The sequence below is a fragment of the Mastigoproctus giganteus genome, chromosome 9 (assembly GCF_048544385.1).
Source record: "Mastigoproctus giganteus isolate SK-2022 chromosome 9, ASM4854438v1, whole genome shotgun sequence".
Lineage (NCBI taxonomy): Eukaryota > Metazoa > Arthropoda > Arachnida > Uropygi > Thelyphonidae > Mastigoproctus > Mastigoproctus giganteus.
The window spans coordinates 232,792,296-232,816,055 of record NC_143583.1 but is presented as its reverse complement, the minus strand read 5'-3'; the positions used below and the strand labels follow the sequence as shown (position 1 = coordinate 232,816,055).

The 23,760-nt window shown below is 37.8% G+C and overlaps 1 long non-coding RNA gene across 1 annotated transcript in view; it reads left to right on the top strand.

The window, feature by feature from the left end:
- Window positions 1-14,062: 14,062 nt before the first annotated feature.
- Window positions 14,063-23,760, top strand: part of LOC150081173 (uncharacterized) — a 160,751-nt gene continuing 151,053 nt past the window's right edge. Inside the window, exon 1 of the long non-coding RNA XR_016547385.1 lies at window positions 14,063-14,121. This is a non-coding gene — a long non-coding RNA (uncharacterized LOC150081173). The remainder of the gene's footprint in view (window positions 14,122-23,760) is intronic.

Here is a 23,760-nt window from a genome sequence, read left to right as displayed (position 1 = left end):
AATATAAATGTTACATTGCCAAAATACATAAAATGCTAAACATTTATACTCTTCCCGCTAAAAAATCCGCTATCCGCTATTTCATATTTTTATCCGCTAAACCTGAAGCAATTCCGCTAAATCTAGCGGGAAAACCGCTAAAATGGCAACACTGGTACTAAGTACTATGGGTTTTGATACCTTTTATGTTTGGGATTATCATAAAAAAAAAAAAGAAAGATAGCAAGGTGTTTTTTCGTCCACAAAACAGGCAAATCGACCAGAGAACACACGCAATTTACAGACAAAATACATATATGAGAACATGTAATCAATTACGAGTGACCCTAATATAATATAATATCTGTGCAGCACATGGTATTGATGAACAGATGGCAGTCTTAAGTCTGCCATCTGTTCATCCGACTGTGATTCTTGGCTCTTTAATATATGGGACTTACTGTTTGCACATCCAGCGCAGACAATTGGTTTCCTTAAGAAGTGTTTACGTTTTTGACAAAATGCAGTCTGTTTTGGTATCAATATCGTAACACCTAAGTTTTTACGATTCGTAACTGACACCGCTAGGAGGTGAAATAATTCCTAAAAATTATTTAAGCTCGTAGTCATGGTTATAGTATGATCGGTATGCTAGCTTAAGAGAGAAGATTATGAACACAATTTTATCCCAGTTTATACAATTTTATTTTAAAGAGATTAAACATTTTTAAATATTTAGCCAAATCATCAAGCTCTGGTTGATCTGGGCCACTGAATTTTTAGGATTTATTGATTGACGCTGGTTCCTAAATCACCGAGGATTGGTGATTTTGGAACTCGTGGGTAGCACAGTGGATATAATTACGATACTTCCAACACCGGTGATGGTGATAAAAACCTGAGCTTGAATCCCTTTAATGACGCGAAGAGATGTTGTGTGCTTTAAATTTGACGTGGCCAAGTTACTCGGTCTCAACGGGATGAATGGTTTTTCTTCCTTTTTTTTTTTTTTTTTTTTTTTGTCTGCTGGAAATTTGAATTTTTGTCCATCAACGGAGATCGACTAGGGAATTTACAGGGATAATATATACTGACGCCTCAGCCTTACCTACTTTGGAACTTAATAAACGCACACTAACTCGGTTTTTATAAATGAGATTGAGAGATCCGTAAAGTGCAGAGAAGGGCATCCCGCCTTATAAAACTGCTGAAGTTATTTTTATTTTCAAAGATCTTTCGTTCTGCAAAAAAACTACTGACTACTGATATGCAGCAGGAAAGATCATAGGAAATAAATATAACTACGTTGAATTTTGAAGCACATTGAAGGCATTTTGAAGCACATTGATTGGCTCATTGATGGTTGTTTGTTCAGATAAGATTAGTAATAGGACTTTTTTCTAGAAGACTTTTTAGTATAATTGAGAGTGGGTGATATTGTTCAGTAATGCTTGGCAGTGTGGGATTAAACGTTTTACCACAGGAATTATAGTACAGTTGTTCAAGTTAGAGAGATAGGGAGAGAAAAAAACTTCTTGGTCAGCTAAGTAAGCAATGGGTAAATTATATATTGACTCTGGAATTTCACAGTAAAATGTGGCGCATTGCCAGCTCACAATGTCTTTAAGGGCTTTAAAGAATTTATAGCATTAATTAGCTGTTGCTTAGTGGTTGTAATAGTTAATTTTAATTGATAGACTACCAGTCCGCACAACCATTGAGATTACATGGACGTCGGCAGAGAAGCTATGTTCGTGCCTCTTTTAGAGTAGGATATGCAGACAGTAGGCAGGTTCAATATCTTCCGGTCTTTGTGAAGCAATTCTTTTTGCTTGAAAAGGCTAGAGAGGGTGGAGTTTTCCAAACTTTAGATTGCGGAGAAATTGTAACAATCGTTGATGTAGCAGATACCGCTTCCGAATTTAGCCATCTTGTTCTAACAGGATAGATCGACAGCAAGTTGTGGATCGTAAGTCTCAAGGATTTTCCATAGAATTCATTTAACTGCATAGAGGTATTTTTCAGCATCTTAAATGGTAAGCGATATGATGAGGCTTTTATTAGTATATGAATATGGATGTGGTGTTAGGATACAGAAATTCTGTGTTGGAAGCAGTTGTAGGATTGCAGGGATTTTATGATCCCAGGTGAAATAGGTTTCGGCTCTAATATCTATACTGCATTTAGTCGATGAATGAATAATGTCAAGGGGATTATCATCTCTTGTTGGGCCTTCATTAACAACAGAAATTCTAGAAAGATCCAGACTTCTTAAAAGGTAGGAATCATGAAGATTCTTTTATTGGGAGCAAATTTGAAGTCTCCACGGATTAGATGAGCTGGCTTGTGACGATTGTTGATTAACTATCCAACTGGACAGACTATTTATTGCATCACAGTCAGAAACTAGGAGGATGTAGACTCTAACTTTATCAATCAAGCTGTTCTCTTGGGTGGCACAGTGATTATAATCACCGCCTTCCTCACAGCGGATAAAAAAAGGCCCGAGTTTGAATCCTGCCAAATGACGAGAGGAACTTTTATGGGCTTTTATCTGATAATAGAACCTCGTGGTGATAAATCCGCTCCTCTAGGGCGACTTTAGTATATAAAGGAATGTGGCTCTGCACCAGTCTACCTCCATAAAGCATCCCATATATAAATAAATAAATTTTCTGTTTATACTCCGGGACGACCAAACGGTCAGAGGAGTTCACAAGATATACAGAATACAAGAAACAGCACCGTATTCAGCAGTCACGGGTTTGAACCCCGGTCACTCAAGGCACGTGTACTTATGCACCCGCGTGCCTAACCACTAGCCTACGGCGGCCTTCTATATGCTCAAATGAATAAAGTAATTCTTCAACCAAACTGAGTCATATGTGGTCAAACATAAAAATGAACAGAGTTCCAAAGGCGCGTCTGAAAAGTCTTACATGACGTTCAATAATTTCTTTCCTATACTAGTCAAAGTGTCTCCTTCAAGGATGTAGAGATGCTGCCTTTAATAATTTTTATTATTATTGTTTTAGCGTTGTACATAATATGAATAATAACTGTTCACTACTGCTAATTATCAAGAGGCATTGGTTAGTTTAACGAAGAATGAACTAAATGAACTAGTACAGGTATAAAATGCTAACAGGTAGAATCATTTGGTACAATTATAACTAATAAAAATCAAACACGAAATCAGTTTATTATTATGACTGTTGCAAATCTATATATTGTAAATCACAGTAAAACGTTCATTATTGTGCTCACGATCGGTAGCACAGTCACAGACATCCTGGACTTAAGAGAAAGAGTTCATATTGGTATATTACCTGCAATGTGCAGGGTCGACCTTGAGAAGGCCTTTTTTTTCGCGGATCGACATCATACGATTCTTCAGGTTCAGCGAATCGAGGTTCAAAGCTCTCTGAGGAAGGAGGAGGCGTACTACGACTTTCTTCATGAGACCGCTTCCTCAGATAGCACACTGGTTATAAACACCGTCCTACCACACCGGACTTGAAAAGGTTTCGGTTTGAATGCGTCAATGGCGCGAGGAACTTTCATGGGCTGTTTCCACATGGTGGCCACTGAGTTAGTCGATCTCAGGGATGGTAAGAATTTTTTTTTTCTCCAGGAATCCTAAGTTTTCTCCTTGAAGCCATGAAGACAGAGATGTGAAGGACGTAAAATTAATGCTGGATCTCGCATTGTAAACCAAATATTTTAAAACAACCTAACGGCTTTTTCTATTACCTGAAAGGCATTAATTAGAATAAATACCGGAAAAAAACCATGAAATCAAAACTTTAAATTTTATATAATTTTTTACTTAATCTTTATTTTTCTCAAATATATGTATGCAGTCATTATTTTAACACTTCTGGTCTGAAAACTGAGATTGAAAACAACAAAATCATTTTTGCAGATGTTGGGGGGGGGGGGGGTGAGAGGATTCATCTCCTGATTTCTCTCTCGGTGTACATCCTACCTAATAACAAGTTATATCCAGGTATTTAATTCTACTGCTGTCTTCATTTAATACATGCAGATAATAAGCTATAAAATCTCTCTGCCGGTCTTGAAAAGAAATTCTGTTAAAATGCCCAGGACTGGGGATAAAACGAAACTTTGAAAATAAAATAAACCAGCCTTCCCATAATGGCATATGGTGAAGTTATCGTTAACAATTGCCTTGATACAGAACAAAAATTGTGAACTTTTACAGTATATAATAATCAGTCTTATGAAAAAGGCGATATGGTTTTGTTATATTTTCCCTGTGACAATTAGTCGGTGCTCTATATATTGGTTTTTGGATAGGTCTTTGTTCACAGTTTGTTGGAGATCGGAAGAATTTAATGATCTCGTCTATTGAGGATGCAGTTGAGAATCGACTAGAAATTAACATTTCTATACTGACATAATTTAAAAACCTTATGAACTGGCCCTTATAGAATTGGAATCTGCAAACCAACGCTTTAATATTGAAATTTTAAAGTCATGTGTGGGAAGTGTGGAAAGTTTAATCCCTCAATACAGGCCATGAATTCTCAGTTTGATGTCGCAAAATAAGATGAGCGTTTTGCTTCTCTTTTACTGTTAAAAATGTTTCCTTATTTCAGCTAAAGGAAAGCAAATGTTAGTGAAAAAATACTAAAGCACATAAACCTTTAGGCATTCCGAATGGGATTCTTTATCTTGAAGGACTTGGAAAAACAATAACTAAGTTGAAACGCTATTTGGTTTTAATTATCATTATTTTCATAAAAGAATTTTATCTATCGATTAAATTATTTTCAAAGAATTATCTATAAAATATTTTTCTAGCAATTTTGATCTGCTTATACAAATTTTGTGTGCATTACTAGAGTGCAAAGGAATTTTGTGATGCGAAAGGATTTGGACATCGTTAAATTTCAATCAGCTGTCTTTTCCGTGCTTTTTAATATTTAGGCGAAGTTTTGGACCTGTTTGTAGAGTGTAGAATAAAAATTTCACGAAAGACACTCCAGGGAAATGAAGAAGAGAGCATTCGGAAAAGCCGTAATGCAGTTACATTACAGCACTTCCTTCATTCCACTAAAAGGAGAATCGGCAGAAATCAAGAATACACTCCGAGATTTTAATAATAGTATCAGTGAAGGAAACACATACGAACTATGATAAACCTAAGAATTCACTACGATTACAAAGATACCAAAACATACTTCTGCTTGGTTTCCACCTAAAATTGAAATTTTTAACCAGCTGCTTTACAAAGATGAATAGACGCTTCCTAATTATCAGTGTAGTTGCTAGGACATTTATTTGATTCAATTCCATTTGTATTTTAATTTTAGTCCTCTCGTGCCCTCGTGGGAGCACAGTTGATATAATTACCGTTGTCTCCCCACACTGAGTGGAAAACACCTGAATTAAAATCCCGTCAATGACGCGAGGAATTTTTATGGGACTTTTTCAGAATGTGGTTGAGTTAGTTGGTCTCAGACGAGGGTAACATGTTTTTTTATCACGGAAACTTGGCCGGCAAACAGTAAATTTACCGCAGAACACATGCAATTTACAGTCATATTATGTATACGGTTTAATATGGCCTAAATTGCTGATGCGCCTAAACCTTAAAATAACCAACCAATTAGTCTTCGCGATCCACACGTGGCTATGATAATTATTCTTCCACTATTTAGGAGGCCTGGGTTCGATTTCTCTCTCTGTCTGGATTAGAGGAACATTTATGGGCCGAGTTAGCTAATTTAGAGTATATTTTGTGTGTATCATTTTTTTTTTTTTTCTCTCAGGCATTCTGAAATTTCATCCCGCAAACCGATAAAATCGATAAATAGAATACAAGCAATTTACAAACACAAGCCTTTATTCTAAACAACGAATCGTATTTGTTTTATTTTTAAGATTTTATTGTAAATACATGACAGGACTAGCATCCCTTTCTAAATAAAAAAAATTTCGTTATATATTCTGTGCAGACATGTCCAGAAGGGTTTACAACTTCATTGTGGCTGGTTTTGTTTCAGCCGATATACCAGTGCAACGTGCCATTTACTTTTGATGGCAGAGTAGGACTCCGAGCTGGAAATACACTCCCCTGTGTTTGCGTAAATTACCGCAGGTAATTCAGCTGGTCCTTTCGTATATACAGTGGCGGACAAAAATACTGCATCGCCTTAAAAAAAAGTAACATTTGTAGTTTATTTTTACTCCTCTCGTGCCCTCGTGGGAGCACAGTTGATATAATTACCGAAATTAGTGAAATGTATAAGATATTGTTTGATTACAGTCATTTTGTTTGTCGCATAGAAGCGTTATCTGTCGTTTTGCGTCAGATAACACTTCTATTGCATCAAACAGTAATTCCAAGGTATTGCATTAGCCGTTTCTATAAATACGGCGTTGGAAGGGTGTACACGCTCATTAGTATTCTGTTTTGCGGAGGTGTAAGCATGGCTCCATACTTTCAGTTGACAACAAGAAAAAAAAAAAGTGTAGCTGTTGCTCTCTCTCAGGCTTTCTACGCATGCTATCGCTGATAAAATAGGCTGACACCAATCAACAGTGTCCCGGGTGCTGAAATTAAAGGGTGAAACCGGTGATGTGAAGAGAAGGCCTGGATCAGGCAGTAAAAGAGTGACTACCCCTTCCCAAGATCGATATTTGAAACGGCTATGCCTTCGTAATCGCCGTACTAGTGCTCCTGATCTAAAACTGGATTTTGAGATGGTGTTGAAACAAGTGCACGAACTATCCAAAGACGGCTTTCGGTATGTGTTCTGCATGCCTCTATCGACCCAAGAAGGAGCGTTTGTTGACCCAACAAATGAGGAAGAAGCTACTTGCTTGGGCTAAAACGCATGTTTCGTGGACAAAAGAGCAATGGAACCCCGTCATCTTTTCTGACGAATCGAAATTCAACCTGCATGTAGACATGTATAGTATCTTATGCTGGAGGGCACCTGAACTTTTGCACCCTTTGTACACTGTAATGATTACAGAGCACTGTAAAAGGCCACAAATGTGTGTAATATGTTTGTGCAGTGCATGGCTCGGATGGGAAGTGACATGTCAGAAGACGACCATCCTGACTGCATAACACCGACTGTAAAGTTCCCCACCGGTGATCAGATGGTCTGGGAATGCATAACAAGCAAAGGGATGGGACGAATTAAGTTCAGTTTATAACGGAACGTTGAATGCAGAAAGCTACACTGCTATCTTGGAGGAGTGCCTGAAACCCGTTATTAGGGATTACCACACAGACGTCCAAAACTGCATTTTTCAACAGCACCTTGCCACATAGAAAAATTGGTAAGTTTTATGCTATTTAGATTTATTGTGTCTTCTTGTCTCACAAGGCTTAAAACATACTTATTTAATGTTTTTTCCTCGTTTTTCTCCCTTAAGGTGCAGTCCTACCTCAGCAATGCTGGCATTACAATGTTGCACTCGCCTGGTAACAGTCTAGATTTGAACCATATTGAAAATCGTTGGTACATGATGTCGTCTAAAATTGCTCAGAAGAAGCCAACAAGTAAGATTAAGCAGGTTGTGGTACCACGAAATTGGGCAACCGTACATCCAGAAGTTGATTAACTCTATGCCAGATCGTTGCAAGGCTGTAATTGCAGCTCGTGGAGGAACAATAAAATATTGAGGACTTATTTTGTTGATTTACAGTACATAACACTATTACGTTAACTTGTCATTTCAGTTTGTACAGGTAAATGCAATAAAATGTATGTTTGGTTGTCATGATTGCCATTTGCATAATTTCTCATATTTCCATTTTATCCTTTGGGAAGATATTTACGGCAATTAGGTAAATCAGGTGGAGTCTTTTTATTGGATTTCATTAACAGAGGTATATATCCCATCTAACAAATGCATTTCGAATATTTCTGTAACTCACAGTGCAGTGCAAAACACATTATTTGCAAAATTCACAAGGGATCCAGTTTTTGTTGTCCGCCACTGTAGGTAGCGATTATGAGAAAGTCGGCTACATCAACAGAAAAGTCAATAGAATTTCATCCAATCAACCTCTGATAAATTCATTGAAATATACAAATATATGTAAGAAACATGTAAGAATAGATAAGTCTGATAAAATTTGCATAGATGGAGGTGAAAATTACACAAAGTGCCAAGGACTCTTCTAGTCCTTGATACTTTGACATTAATTGCAAAAGGTAAGAATAGAATTTTTAATTGCAGCATGATAGACATACAATTAGTCCCGTCACGGCATGGTGGTGCCAGGGGTTTACAAAACATATTTACAAAAGAGATACACATGAGAAAAACATAAGTTATATCAAATTATTGGAAGGCAACAAAGCACAGTTTTACATTTCCAGTTCGACGAGGATTCCCTTCCTGTATTTTTTATTTTTGACCACTTCTTGGAGGTCCCCGTCGATGGCTTGCAGTGAGCGCAGCATTTGCTTTGGCAGGAATCTGTCGGTTAGTACTAGCCGGTTATGGTTTGCTAGCAGCTGTGCTGAAGACCGGAGATGAGGGGGAGGAATGCGCCAAGAGCAGTGATCCCAGAAGTTCGGCTCTGTAATTTTACCGGTGGCCATCTTGATGGTGAACAGCAGCCTTCTTTCTCCGATATAGAATCGGAGCCTGCGTAGTTAAAGGGCTTCTGCTAACTGCGTTGATCTGAGAGCTGGGGGAAGGTGGAGTTTGCTGTTGGCCCATTTTAGAAACCAGAATTCGGCAGAGAATATTCTTTTAATGTTGGATTCGGCAGCCGAGCCCCATATCTTGGAAGCATACAGTATTGTCGGGTAAAGGATTGATACGATGTATCTTTTTACCAGTTGTGGGTCGGTGATGTGGAGTAGCTGTTGTTTGGCGACCCAGCGTAGTGAATTCAGCCTGGACTGTATGAGGTTTACGTGATCGTTGAAAGATAGTTTGGAGTCGAAAACGACCCCCAGATCTTTGTGCGTTTGAACACTTGGAACTGAGGAGCCGTTAAGCACAGGCTCCAACGTTGTTGGGCTGCCCTTTAGTGAATAAATTATTTGTGCCGATTTTAGGAGGTTGATTTGGAGGTTGAAGGTATTGAGGTAGTCAGCTATGTCCTGCAGTTTGCTAGTGATTTGCTGAGTGGTTTCGGCTGCCGAGTTGGATGGCGATATCCTAGTAAGGAACTTGACATCGTCAGCATATGTGATCCAATTGCACTTGTTGGTCATAAACGGCACCATGATTGCTGAGAAGAGAATGCCAGACAGGACCCCCCCCCCCCCTTGAGGCACACTGGCAGTTATGTGACGCGTGAAGGTCTTTGTTCCGATCTTTAGAACAAGGGTCCTATTCGATAGGAGAGATTCTAGGAACCAGAGAACATCGCCGCGAAAATTGAAGTAGTTTTCTAAGAGACGTAGGAGATTAGGTATATAGATGGCATCAAATGCGGAATGGATGTCAAGATATATAACTGACAATTCCTGTCTTTGTTCAAAGGCCTCTAAGATTTGCAGAGTGGTTGTTGCAAGGTTAGTTATAGTTGACCTTCCTGATGTCCCGTAGTGTATTTGCTGAGGACTGTCACAGAGAATTTGATGGGTGACAGACGGTAGCAGTGCTTTCTCCAGATTTTTTAGCAATACAGAGGCGCAAGCGATGGGCCTATGTTGGCTTGGGAGCGTCGATTGTTGGTGCTTAGGAAGGGGCCAGACAGAATACCTGTTGCACTGGGGTGGAAAGAAATGAACTTCGAGGCATCTGTTGTATAGGTTGAGGAGTGAATCGATAATGAAGACGCTTAAACATTTGATTATGAACTGGAGGATGCCATCGTCACCGGTGGTTGCTGTGAGAGGGAGAGTATTAGTGGCCTGCATCAGTAAGGACAGTAGAAAAAAGAAAGAAGTATTGTAGATTTGAAAAAGGCGAAAGAATGTTAATATCCTAAAAGTTATGAGGAATTAAGAAAATTATGGGCCGAATTGCAAAGCCAATTTGGAGGTGAAGGAACTGTAAAGTAAAATTATTAATACCAAATCATTAAACAAAATAAAGTAAAATAAAATGAAGGTGGTAATATATTTTTGCATATATTACTGCTGCTTTGCGCGTTTTGGTGCATTTGTCATACCTTGCTTATTCATTTTTTGTTTTTATTTTTCCATCAACTGTAACTTTGACCTTATATATATAGACAGATATTTTAGATAAAATATCCGTCATAAATTTCGAAATATCTTGAAATATTCGACGTACTTTAAAACCCTCCTTGAAAATTGAAAATTGAAAAAAAAAAAAAAAAAATGCGAGTTCATGGACAGTGATGCCTGTCTGTGGCAGTGTCAGCTGACGCAATTAACACCATGAGCCATCAACTATCGTATTTGTAAAATTCATAAAGTTTATGGTTGGTTTACGCATTTTGAAAAGAGAGAACCGAATTTCCCTCATTGCAGAGTTAATAATTAATTCAATATGTTTGCAGTCACAATGAACACGCAAGCTCTTCTAGCTTTGCCCGTCCAGAATATTGTTTGTTTGTTTGTTATTTGGTTTTTAGGAGCATTAGCAACTAAGGCCATATTGCTCCGGGATATTCGGTGGTCATTCCCTGACCTTTCCGCATCCTCCGTATTTGGTGGTGACGGGCTCGAACCCCGGTCTAATCAAGAAGCGTGTGCTACGCAGTGTTGCCAACTCTTAATAATATTTCCCGCTAGCCGCATACTCAAAATCCGCTATTTTTAGCACTTGACCCGCCAAATTTTTTAAATTTTCATTTGTTTGTACTTTGTAGTGAATAAAACAAACAAACAAATAGTATATATAAATAGTTATTTATTTTTCTGTTTTTAATATAAAATCAATATCTAAAAATCTAAATTAATTTCGAAATTCAATACCTCCTCATCATATGCTTCTTGTGTACCTATTTTGCGAAGCACTTCTTCAGGTAAAACATAATTTTTACAACACTTTTCAACTCTTTTGAGCCCGTATCGTACTAATAAGATTGCATTAACCGTGCCAACACTCATTCTGTTGCGTGTTTTGTTTTTTACTAGATTTAAGTTGCTGAATATTCTTTCCACATCTGCATTGGATAATGGCAAAATTAAAATACCCAATGCAAATTCGCTAATTTCTTTAAATGGATTTTTACCGCTTGCATCTCGATATTTCGAAACTTCTGACCAAAACTTCATTGTATTGTAGATGTTTTCCCATTTAACGAGAGTAATGTTTATATACTGTTGCTCAATTTTTTCAATTTCTACTTCAGACAATTTTAAATTTTGTAATAAATTTATCAGTGGTTCGTTTTGTTGCTTTAATATATTGTTAACTGAGACATTTTTTTTAATTCTTTTATGTTGCCCGGAAGGCGTTGTTTTAATTGTGGATACAAATCAATCAAGAAATTACGGCATCTCTCTCTGTTATTGCCATTTCATCTGTTGTTGTTGTGATAAGTTTATTCATTATTAATTCATTTATTTTTCTTTCAAATTGGTAACCTAAATATGGCTTAGGGTCTAAATAATTATTAATGTCCTCTTCTATCCTTTCAATATGTGTATTTGGTAAAAACATTTTATTGGCAATCATCGACAATAGCATGTTTAAATCATGTAGTAATAATGTAGGATCGGCAGTATTTGATTCAAAAGATTTGTTTACTCTTTGTACTTCAGATAAGATAGGTTTTAAAATAAAAGATACGCTAAATTACTTTCATCTTTGAACATTGAATAAAGAAGTTCTGCAGTATAACATTTGTCAGTCAAACGAGTTATTTCAAAATGGGCTTTTAATTCAATATACTGTTCTAAAATTCTTGTTATAGCAACTTCAATGGATAACCACCTTGTTTGACACGAATGCACTATCTTTTTCGGATCTGCACCATCGTTTATGGCACTGTATAAATATTTGAATTGATTTTGTCGGCTGGTGGATTTACTAAACGCACGATTTTGCATTGCACGAGGGTTTCTAGGAATACAACTATCGTGTTATACGAGGACTAACTATACTAAGATATTATTACACTGTGGTTATTAGAAATAATTATTACTTATTACTCTTATTACTTATTGCTCTGTGGTTATTAGAAACGTTGAAAGAGATGTCGGTAATTCGGATCGCATTTCTTGGAAGCCAAACAAATACGACGAAGAAAAATTATCCAATGCCATTCCTTCGCTGTTTCAAAAAAAGGCGTCATTAGAATTTTTTCCACATTTTTAGATTTGATTCAACAATTTAAAGCCATGACCCAATGATCAGGTCGTTTGACCGCGAGCGTAACTACGTAAAATTGTTGGGGTTCTCCTCAGGGAAATCCAGAATAATATAAAACCGATTCTTCGCTTTATAAAAAAAAAAACTATGAAATATGATATCCCTACTATTTCAATTATGAATTATTTTTATTGTTAATTAAATAATTAATTGAACAATTAATTTAATATTTCTTAATATAAATGTTACATTGCCAAAATACATAAAATGCTAAACATTTATACTCTTCCCGCTAAAAAATCCGCTATCCGCTATTTCATATTTTTATCCGCTAAACCTGAAGCAATTCCGCTAAATCTAGCGGGAAAACCGCTAAAATGGCAACACTGGTGCTACGCACTGCTGCTCCTTCCCACCTGGCTACGGAGGCGCCTGTCCAGAATATAAACAGAAATTTATTTACTTATTTATAGTTCCTGCATAAGGACGAATAGCAAGTTAAACGTTGAAAAATCCATATAGTTAAATTTAATTAAATTTTTATAACAAAAATTTTTATAATTAGCAGTGAGTTAACAATAATTATTTACGATGGGATGTCACAAGTGAATTGATATACTATTAAATCTGAAAATAATGAAATAATTTTATATAAACATATGCTCAAAATCTTTGTTTTAGAGTTACACCCTTTTTAGCTTCAGGAATTATCCAGATCCGTATGTATACATATAAAGAAAGAAAAAGTTTGTTGGTCCAAGCAAGTCACATTGCAACAACGTAGGTAGGTGGGTATAAAAGACTTAATTCACTTGCAAACGGTATTTTACCATTCGTAATCGTAACTTGTCACCGTAAAATCAGTTCTAAGTGCAATTGAGTGAGAAGGTAAAGGGAATCATAATAGTTTTTGTGCTGTTATATGAGCGAGTGCATTTGTACTGAGAACAGAGGCTTATTCAAATTAAGAAATGACTGACACCCATCTCACGTAGGATTTGCCAAGTGTAACGTGCCAGACTTCTGCACGTGGAAAAGTCTGCCAGATACGACCTCTAAGAGAATAGACTAGCGTCTTGGAGATACAGAAGCATTCAAGAAGCTAGTGTCAGAGGGTGGTAGGCCAATCAGTGCCAAAACTGTTAAGTTGGTTTAGAAATGCGTGGAGGACTCCTGGTGACAGCACCCGGAGGTACGGCAGCATCAAAGGACGTGGGACACGCAACGGTGATGAATTTTGCGAAAATAATAGTTTAATCCGTGTCACGTTCAAATATTTCAAAGCTTTACTGAAGTTGAATTTTTGAATTCAGTTTTTTGTACTCTTTTGTGCTGCAAGAAAGGGAAGGATCAGTTTTCACAACACACGACTGAGTAAAAGAAAATCTGCACGTGAAGTCACCATCATCAGTTTATCATTAATGTAGGGGAAGAACTTATTGTCGACTGCTTAATCAGTCGTTTTGTTTTGCCTGGAATATTAGCCCGAATTATTCCATTCTTTTTATTTTTTATTTGATACTGTTCGATTTTTTTTTCTCAGAAATGATTTACCAGATGCGTGTTCTCTTGCTGTCCGTCATCGTATGTGTTTAATACACGACAGTGCTCCGCCTCATTCAGTCAAGTAGTCAGAACTGAGCATTTCTCTGCTAAGTGGATAGGCCGTGGAGGCCTCATTGCCAAGCTCGCTCAAAAGACCTGAACACGCTCGGTTTTTACCTGTGGGATCATCTGAAATCCAACGTTTGTACAACAACCAACATTAGCAAACGTTGAAGTGATCCACCAACGTGTACGATGCCAGCAAAATTCAACAATATCCAGAATTTTTTAATGCGTCATGATGAGAAGTGTTGAGGAATCTTCAAGGACAGGGCGTCGTTTTGAGCATTTCATTGGAAGGTAAGGTAGATAACAGTTGAAATAGAAAATAGGCGCGTGTGTTTATATAAACTTTGTTTCGTTGCTTTCGGGCCTTTATTCGATATTCCTATCCACTTTCGCTTATTATTAGGTACATCTAGAAATATTTAGAAACTTTAATACACTTGCCACGCCACCAAATACGTAGGTACGACAGAAAAATTCTTAAACCACTTACACAGGCTTACTTGCAGTGGCCGTAACTAAGGGAATAGGGGGGGGGGGGTTTAAATCCTCTGTAGCTTTGAAGATGAAGCGTTTTAAAAATAATTTATAAAATGAGCGAATTCAGTCCTTGTCTATTATCCTCCCCAGTGTACGTTACAAGTATGTCTAACGTAAACTAACCTAATCAGTGTATATTTATGCAACCCAATAACCGGTGGTTGTTTCTATTTCATGTTTCATTAATTGGTGATGTCGTTAATTACTGGCGGAAGGATAACAGACATGTACCGAGAATTTTTATGCAAATAAAATCCTTTCTTAAATAGAGTATGCATCAATACATGTTTAGATACTTATTTATCGTTGTATAATGTACTGATATATTTGGTATAGCACAATTCGGAACTCTCCCTCTCCATACGGAGATTCTAGTTTTGTCTGTGAAGAAAGTAAGCCAGAATGCTTCCATTAAAGATAGAGTTGGTATTTATGTCTTCTAGAAATTGTGAGTTACAATACAAAATCCGTGATTTTGTTAGTGAATTTAGTTATAATATTCCACTAGAATAGTAAAGTTCCTTCTTTTAATGTTTTTTTTTTTTTTCTTTTCCACTTGGCACTCGTTTGGAGAGCTTTGATTCGAGTCCTGTCTGTGTGGAGGAATTTGTAAAGATCTCTTCACTTGGGGCTGTATTAGCCGATCTCAAGCAGAGAGGGAGGGGTTTTCCCCATGAGTTATTCCGGGTTCCTCATTAAATGTACCGTGAACAGGTATAGTATACAACGGAGGAATGTCGTGTAAGTCAATGCTTCCAAAAATCATTAATAACAACAGCCCATAATTAATAAGGGTTTTTTATATCAGTTGGCTGCGTGATTGCAAAGAAGATTGCGAAGTAGCACACAGGAGGTCTGTTAGAGCACTATTAATAAGGCCTCCACTGTTTTATTTTCAAGCGTTAAGGGAAATACGGAAAAATAAGCTCATTTAAAAAAAGACACTTAATTTTTACGTCTCATATATTAGGTGCATTTACAAATGTAATCTAATATTGAACTTTTTACGGAAAATATTTGGTGCATTTACAAAGAGAATTTATTTCTGAACACAATTTTCATAACCATTCAAACATTTTAAACGTTTGAGGGGTTCGAACGCCTGTTTAAAGAATGCGCCATTCATTACACTGGTAGAACCAGTGTTGCGCAGCTGATTGCACTGTCAATATTGTTAAGGAAATGTTTTCCTGAAGGGTGTTAGTATTATACTGGTTGAACAAAACGTCTAAATGATGCAAGAAAAGTAGATGCATGTTGCTTAAGGCGAGGAAACAGAAGGAAATGATCAGCGATATTAATATCGGTGACTGATATTCGTGAGCGATCGGGCTATTCCCCATCCTGTCTCTTTTCCCATCTAAACGTGCCAAATTTCCCTGTTTTCAGTTCCCCGCCACCTCCAAGTGTGTGTGTGTTATTTTAGGGTTACTGTTGCCCAAGTGTAAGCCCCTGCATTTTATCCATTTAAAAAAAAAAAAAAAAAAAAATGGCTGCCACGTTTCGTACCATCTCTGAAGTCCTTCTGTCTTCCTGAAAAAGCTCTTGGAGCTGGTTGATTGCCAATCTTGTATCGCCTGCAAATTGACATCGTGCCAGAGAGGGCCTGAAGTCGAAATTTGTTTACATTACGTTTCTAAAATTGTCAGATGTGAAAATTTTGAGAGATTTCTAAAATTTCGAAGTTTCAAAAGTTTTTTTTTTTTTTTTTTTTTTACTTCCGCCACATGGAAAACTTTCGTTTATATTCAAGAATAGGATACTTTTGGTTGAATAAAACGTTAGAATAAACATAAGTTTGATCTTCATTCCACTGGATATGTCACGCATCTGAAAGAGGATTTCGTAAGGACCTTGTATTCTACTCCCTTCGCCAAATGAAGTGAAGCACTTCTAGTATGTATGGACGGAACTTTTATGAGCTTTTCAGAGCGAGCAAATTTGGTCTCAGAAAGGGATGCACGATTTTCCGCCGTTAAACTTTAGCTTTTCAAGCACATCCACACAATAGACGTATTGATGACTCATACATTTAGTTACTTTGACAGATTTTCTATAATAACTTAACTCAGCACCCCCGTCCTCAATCTCTTAATCATTTGATTAGATTAGTTTTCATTCCCTTTATCATCTCTTAATCATTAATTAAGGGTGTAGACATTCTTAATTTGACAACCGCATAATTAAACGATTATAATTTTTTCTTCAGTTTCATACCCTTTTCAAGAAAGCTAGTTACTATGGAAGAGTAGCGCTTACTCTAAGGCTAGCGGGGTAGTATTTCCCATTCATAATATTAATTAGAACATTTTCATCTGGAAGAAAAATGCATCTTCAGAAATTCGAATAGAGAAATGAAAGACAAGGAAGGAACGTAAGAAAGATGGGATTTATCTCTATGAAAAATATATTTAAAAGAGATTGGGATATTTATAATGAGATTTAAAGGATATCTAATGGATAATAATCAACAACCATTAATAATGTATTTAAAAGACATTTGTGAAATAAACAAATGAATAAAAACCGGTGGGAAACCTGGAGAAGAAATAAAGGCCGCAATACAGTTGTTAATTATTACTCATCTCTTTTGAAGGCATATTGTAGGTTTAAATCTTGCTGACAAGCTAGTTATAACGAAACTGGTGTCTGCAGTGTCACTGAGACAGACAAACAGCGATCAGACTGTGGATAGACGGCGCCGTAGTAAATGTGTCAAGTGACAGATGCGGACAACCTGTTTTCTTAGAAGACTTATAAAAGTGTTTATAATTGGAGCCATCGCAGGTAGTAGGTTTAAATAAGTCTAACCCGGCAGTTATTATCTGAGAGGTACTTATTGTCTGAGGCTATACACCGTAATTAAGAGTAATAGCTAGTAGCGAACATGCAATTGCCGGTCGTAGTCCTTTCACAGAAAACATTCCTCTCGTGAACTAACTATAAAACTTGTTAATGTAGTCCTCCACATTTTATAGTTTTGAAGTGATGGCTATGTCTCTGATTATATTCGGTATTATTATCACAATTTTAATCCTCCGAACTACGAGGTTAAAAAATGGGGGAAAGAAAAAAAAAAAAAAAAAAAACAACAGGAATTAAAATGAATGTCAGTGAATGAGCCCATCTTTCCAAAACATTTTTCATTTGGTAAGGATGCATTTTTTGTTTGTATTAATAACAGTTGTCTGCTCGGAGGGCGACCACAAATAATCCAATTCGATAAAGAGTATTGAAGTCACGATCGCCAGCTTATCAACCAGTTGACGTGTGCACAATGCACAGATGTGCACCCATGCAAAGTGTTGATGGGGGGTATGCTCCTCTGACTGTTCACAATTTTTTTCCTGACTGTGTTAACTTTCCAGATGTCGTTTTATGGTCGGAGTATATGTCAACGATCTAAATGTTCCCTCGTTAGGGTCACAGGCTGCCATGACTTTGCTCGCCTAATTAGAAAGGGTAAATAAATTGGGGTTATCGAAGCGCAGAATTCACGTATCCACGAACGCTGTCAGGATTAAAAAGATCGCTTCGGCATTAATTACAGCGGTTAATAAATTACCCCTGTTCAGAAACATATCTAGTAATTGAGCTGAATACGGTGGTCTCTTCAAGAAAACATAAGAAATTAATGCTGGTAATAATGACTTTAAAACAGTATGAATACTCTTCTCAGAGTCATTGGAAAATTACAAAATTGTTTTAAAATAGCGTCAGTCATTTCTCTGGTCGGTGAAAGATTTTTTATGAATTTCTCAGTAAAGAAAAAATCAAATTTTTGTATCACGCTTTAAACACAACTCTGCCCCTGACTAAATCTGCCAGCGTGCTTCATTTTTGACAATTGAAATTGATACAACTCCATCATATTCTGGCGAGTTTTTATTGTGCTCAGAAGCAATACATAATATTTCGTGAATATTATTTTATCATGTAGTGTACGTTCGTTGTCAAGGTATTATAGGTATACTGATTCGTTTTTAGGAATATCGATACGAAGTTTCTCGTTACGTTCAATGACTATGTGAACAAAATTTGCCAGAAAGCGAATAGAAAAATTCGAGATTTGGGTGTGCTTTTGGCGATATTGGGCTTCGCATTACTATACGAAAGTTGACATCGAAATGATTATAACAAACAAAAAAAACAATCTCGATCTGTGTGAGTGGATGAAGTGTGTCGAAAAGTTCACTTCTTCGTCCACGTGAAGCTTTCAGTAGGAAGTAGGACTCAATTTTCACAGTATTTCCCTTTACATGAAAGCGGAAATTAATGCTGCTTTATCAGCTATTTACATTAAGAGTGTAGACAAGTCTTAATTTGACTTGGAATAATGCCTGAAGACTTTAGCGATCCGATTTTTAATTTGCGTATTTCCTTGTATGTGAAGCTTTTCATCAATATTTATTTTGAATATTGGAGTTGTCTTGGTACTTGGATAGCATAATCGCACCTTGTCGAGGATATAAGTATATAGTCATAAGTATTTACCCAAGGGATTGGCTCATAAATATGGCTTGCTCCTATCATAATACCATAGCCTTAAAGCATTTATTAAAATTTCGAAAACTAAAGCTCAGTCGCTGAGTGAGGGCTTACTGTTGATGTCAACATACCCTCATAAGATGTATTTCAACTTGTACAGAGTGGGATCCTCTTTGAGTGACTCTTTCACTACCACTACAAGAAATAGACTGCACATAACGATTATAATAAATTCTTTATTCGCAAAAAATATTTTACAGGTCATTGGTTTTACTGGTGGTCGGTACGTAATCGTTCCAATTATTGACAACTAGTGTAATCTAAAAATGTTACTGTAAAATTCCACTAGAAATGAAATAAAATAACATCATCATCAGCCATTTTCAATCCACTGCAGGATGAAGGCCTCTCCAGTAACTTTCCAGTTCCTTCTGTTTTGAGCACAGACCATCCATTTACTACCCACAAACTCATGAATTTCATCTATCCATCTCCGCCTTTGTCTTCCAGGTTTTCTTCTAGCTCCTCTTGGGTACCATTCTGTTATTTTCTTAGTCCATCTGTCATCATGTCTTCGAGCTGTCTCCTGCCCAAGACCATTTTAGTTCTTTAGTTTTGATAAGAATGTCCTTTACTTGAGTTTGCTGCCTAATCCATGTGTTTCTCTTCTTATCTAACAGTATGATTCCCAATATAATTCGTTCCATTCTTCGCTGTGTAGTTCTCAGCTTCTCTTCCATTCTTTTGGTGAGTTCCCAAGTTTCACTTCCATAAGTCATGGTGGGGAGTATACATTGGTTCATTATTTTACGCTTCAGACAAACTGGGATATTGCTCTTCAGTATGTGACTATATTTCCTGAATGCTATCCATCCAAAATGTATTCTTCTCTTGACTTCCAGCCATTTATCATTATTACAGCTAATAACTTGTCCCAGATAAGTATATGACTCCACCTTTTCAATTACTGCTCCTTCGATCATTAATTCCCTTTCTGTGGCATACTTGTTCATCATTACTTTTGTTTTAGCCATATTCATCTTTAGTCCAAAATCCTTACTAACTGTGCATAACTGATTTAAGATTTTCCTCTAATTCTTTGGGATCGTGGCTTATGACCACAATGTCATCTGCAAATCGTAAATGGTTTAGGTACTCTCCGTTCACATTGACTCCCTTCTGCGAAAAGTCTAATCTTCTGAAAGCTTCCTCGAGGGCAGCAGTAAACAGCTTCGGAGATATTGTCTCCTTGTCGAACTCCTTTCTCGATTTTAAATTTCCTACTGTCTTTGTCTAGTCTAATAAAGGAGGTAGCACTCTCATATGTTTTCTTCAAAATCATGAATATGTGGGGTATCTATGCCTTGTCTTTGCAGTGCCCTAAACATTGCCTTATGCTGTATGGAGTCAAATGCCTTTTCATAATCCACAAATGCCAGGCATAATGGTGTTTTATATTCATTTGCTTTCTCCATTGGCTGTGATATTACGTGAAGGTAATCCATAGTTGAGAATCCTGTCCTAAAGTCAGGTTGCTTTTTGGTTGATTCTCATCAAGTATTCTTTCTAATCTGTTAGTAATGACCCTTGTGAACAACTTGTAGATATGGGATAACAAGCTAACATACGTGCATATACAATGTTTTATACATGCTATAAAACATTGCTCTATACATAATAATAAAATTATATACTGCAACATTGAATTAAAGTTAATACATTCTGAACTAATCCATATCTATTAGGAACACTACGATAATACCTCACTCTTCAGTCATAATTAATTGCCGTGACATTTAAAAGCATGTTGCAGGCACTTGAACAAAGGTTTGCGCTTATTGTCTGTGTAGGCCGAGTCCTTAACCTACAAATCATCAACACCGGACGAATTTAGAATCGATGATAATGTTAGGAAAGTGCCTCTTGAAGGTTGAGAGTATCTATAGGTTTGAACAGAGCGAGGAGGACTTCAGAGAGTTTTGCATTGGATCTCTCAACCAAGATATTGATGGTATCGTGAACAGAGGAGCAGAGATTTAGAGTAATTTCGAGTTTCCGCACATATGCTAAGTGATGAAGTGGCGTGTAGCGGAGGTTGCTGCAGAGCTGTGGTTTGAAGGTAGTACACTGAGTGGACAGAAATCATGGGACATCTACACAGTAACAGGTAAGCTCACATTTGCCAGGATAAATGCAGTCACACTGCGAGGCATCGAGTCCACTAGTTCACGAAAGCGTTGCACAGGTATTTGCAGTCATGCTTGCTGCACCACTGTTTATAATTCCGTCGCATTCTTCGAACCATGTTCGAAGAGTATGTTCACCACGGTTCTGCAGAGAGGCGCATTGTCTTGTTCGAAGAGTCCATTGCCCTGTGGGTGCACGATGACCGTGAAGGAATGCAGCTGGGCTTCTAGGAGGGACACATAACCTGGGCCGTTCAGAGATGCGTCTATACGTACCAGAGGTCCCAACATGTGCCAGTTGAACACGTCCCAGACCATTACCTACCGTCAACCTGCCTGAACAGTTCCTTTTTGACATGACTGGTGCATAGTTACGTGCAGTTTCCGCCAGATACGCACCCTCCTGTCCCCTCGAAATAACTAGACACGGGACTCATAGGACCAGGAGACCCGTCTCCAATCATCCAAGGTCCACAGTACCAATGTTCTTTAGCCCAGTTCAGGCGTAGAGTCCTGTGTCCTTGGTGTTAGCAATGGAGATCTGGTGGGTCGGCGGCTCCCATAACCTATTGCGGCTAATGATCGTCTATGGTCTTGGTGGAGTCGTTTCTGGCACCTTCGTCTTTGAAGTCGGCGGTGATTTGAGCCGCTCTCCGGTTGGGTTGGGGGTTTTATTGGCGCATTAGCAACTAAGGCTATAATGCACTTCCGGTTGGCTGAAACAATGCGAGACAGACGTCAACGGCCACGTTCATCAACCACACTTTTCCGCCCACAGCGATGAGATGTTATTCCGGAAATGGCGTATTCCCGATACACTCTTGATACTGTCGAACGGGAATAGAGCAATTTCTGTACCACCTCAGCGATAGAGTGACCATGCGTCGGGCACCCATTATCATCCCCCTTTCAAAGCCGGTTAACTCGCGACGTTTATCCATACCGATCATCGAATTACCGTCTACGTGAATGTGTACCTATATACCTGCCAAGCGGTGGGTTCATTCACTAGCGAGAGGGATGACAGCGTCCCTTTACCCAGATATCACTTGAATTCTGTCCTTTCAGTGTATAAAGCAGATGAGCCCAATTGTTGGTCCACTTTAGGACCCGTAATTCTAGACCCCAATGTTTCTAAGCTGGGCTTGGGGTGGGGGGGTAGAACAAATTTCCAATGCCAGTCCCTGATCCACTAAAATAATAGGAAAAATTTTTCTGTTACTTTATTGAGATCCACAGAGGTCAAATTCCAATACCCAGAACGTCTGCAACTCTTTTGAGCGGAGTTTCAGGATCTGTTCTTTCTAGGTCAGGTTTTTCACCATAAGAACCCCCCCCCCCATGATTTGACTGATCGGGGGCAAGAACGTGTCCTGAAATATGGATTTGGCGATCTGATTGTGCTTTAGGAGAGAAGATATGCGAGTATTTCGATTTTTCGATATAACCCAAAGAGGGGATATATTCGCAGGATGAGGAGAGATACTTATTGAGGACTGTAGAATGCGATATCACATCCGAAGCGGCTGGGGAAATGTTGGAAAGGCTTATGCCGACGAATTGTATGTCGTCGGCATACATCAAAAATGTAGATGACTCGTTCATGAGCAGTAGAAATAATCCATAAAATAACAGTCAGGTCAGCCTGCGGACCTGAATGTAATATTCTAAATCACCACCCTCTTATACAAAGGAAGAAAGTTATCCTTTTCCCTACTTGTGAAAGTCCTGTGTCTCATAGACAAAACATCATGTGCCTTCTTAGCCGCCTATTAACGTTGTGTGGAATATTTCATGTCTAACTGAATCATAACCCTCTAAGTCTTTCTTCCAGGATCACTTCCAGTTCCACTTCCCCTAGCTCATAAGTAACCCTTGAATTTCTGTTCCCTAGCTGCAAAACCATACATTCAGAAGCATTGAACTAAATTTGCCATTTTTGGACCATTTGTGCAATCGATCCTAGTCATTTTGAAGCAGATGGCCTGGTCCTAGGTTTAGCCATCCTTCCTAACCTCGAATGATCAGGAAACTGGCGATTTTCCTTACGCTCATTCACTCACTCATCAATGTTGAGTGAGTTTTTAAGTTTTACATCAGTGTCATTAAGCTAAATAAGAACCAGAAGTAGCCCCAACACTGAACTAGATTAGTCAGGCAAGTCGTTTCCTACACGAAAAACCAATGCTTTGATCGTTTAAGAATACTATTCCGGTCCAGATATATTGTATCCTTAAACAGCATTGTATCCTTAATCAGAGACTATTAACTTAGCCACGACTGAAATCAAACTCGGTTGTTATTGCTCTTCCCGTCTTTCGCACCTGCTTTGTGTCGATTGGGGAGACAGCGCTTCTCCAGTCCAGAGGGATCTCTTCGAAGTCGAATGACCTCATTAACATTCTCAACGGGATGATGCACTCGTATGGGGCACTTTTTAGAATAATAACATATATACTCCTGGAGCTTTACCTTCACTCAACTTCAGTAATTTCCCCATATACTCATCTCTAAGATGGATAATATCACTTAAAGGATTTATCCAAAATTGATATATCACTCCTTGCCACTAATTCCCCATGGTTCAATTGGCCTTTCCTGTAAAGATTGTTACAAAATACCTATACAACTCGTCTACCACTTCTGCTGGGCATTCCATGACTTTTCCAGTTTGATTAAGTAAGGAATCTATTTGATTCTCTCTCTTCCTTTTTGTATT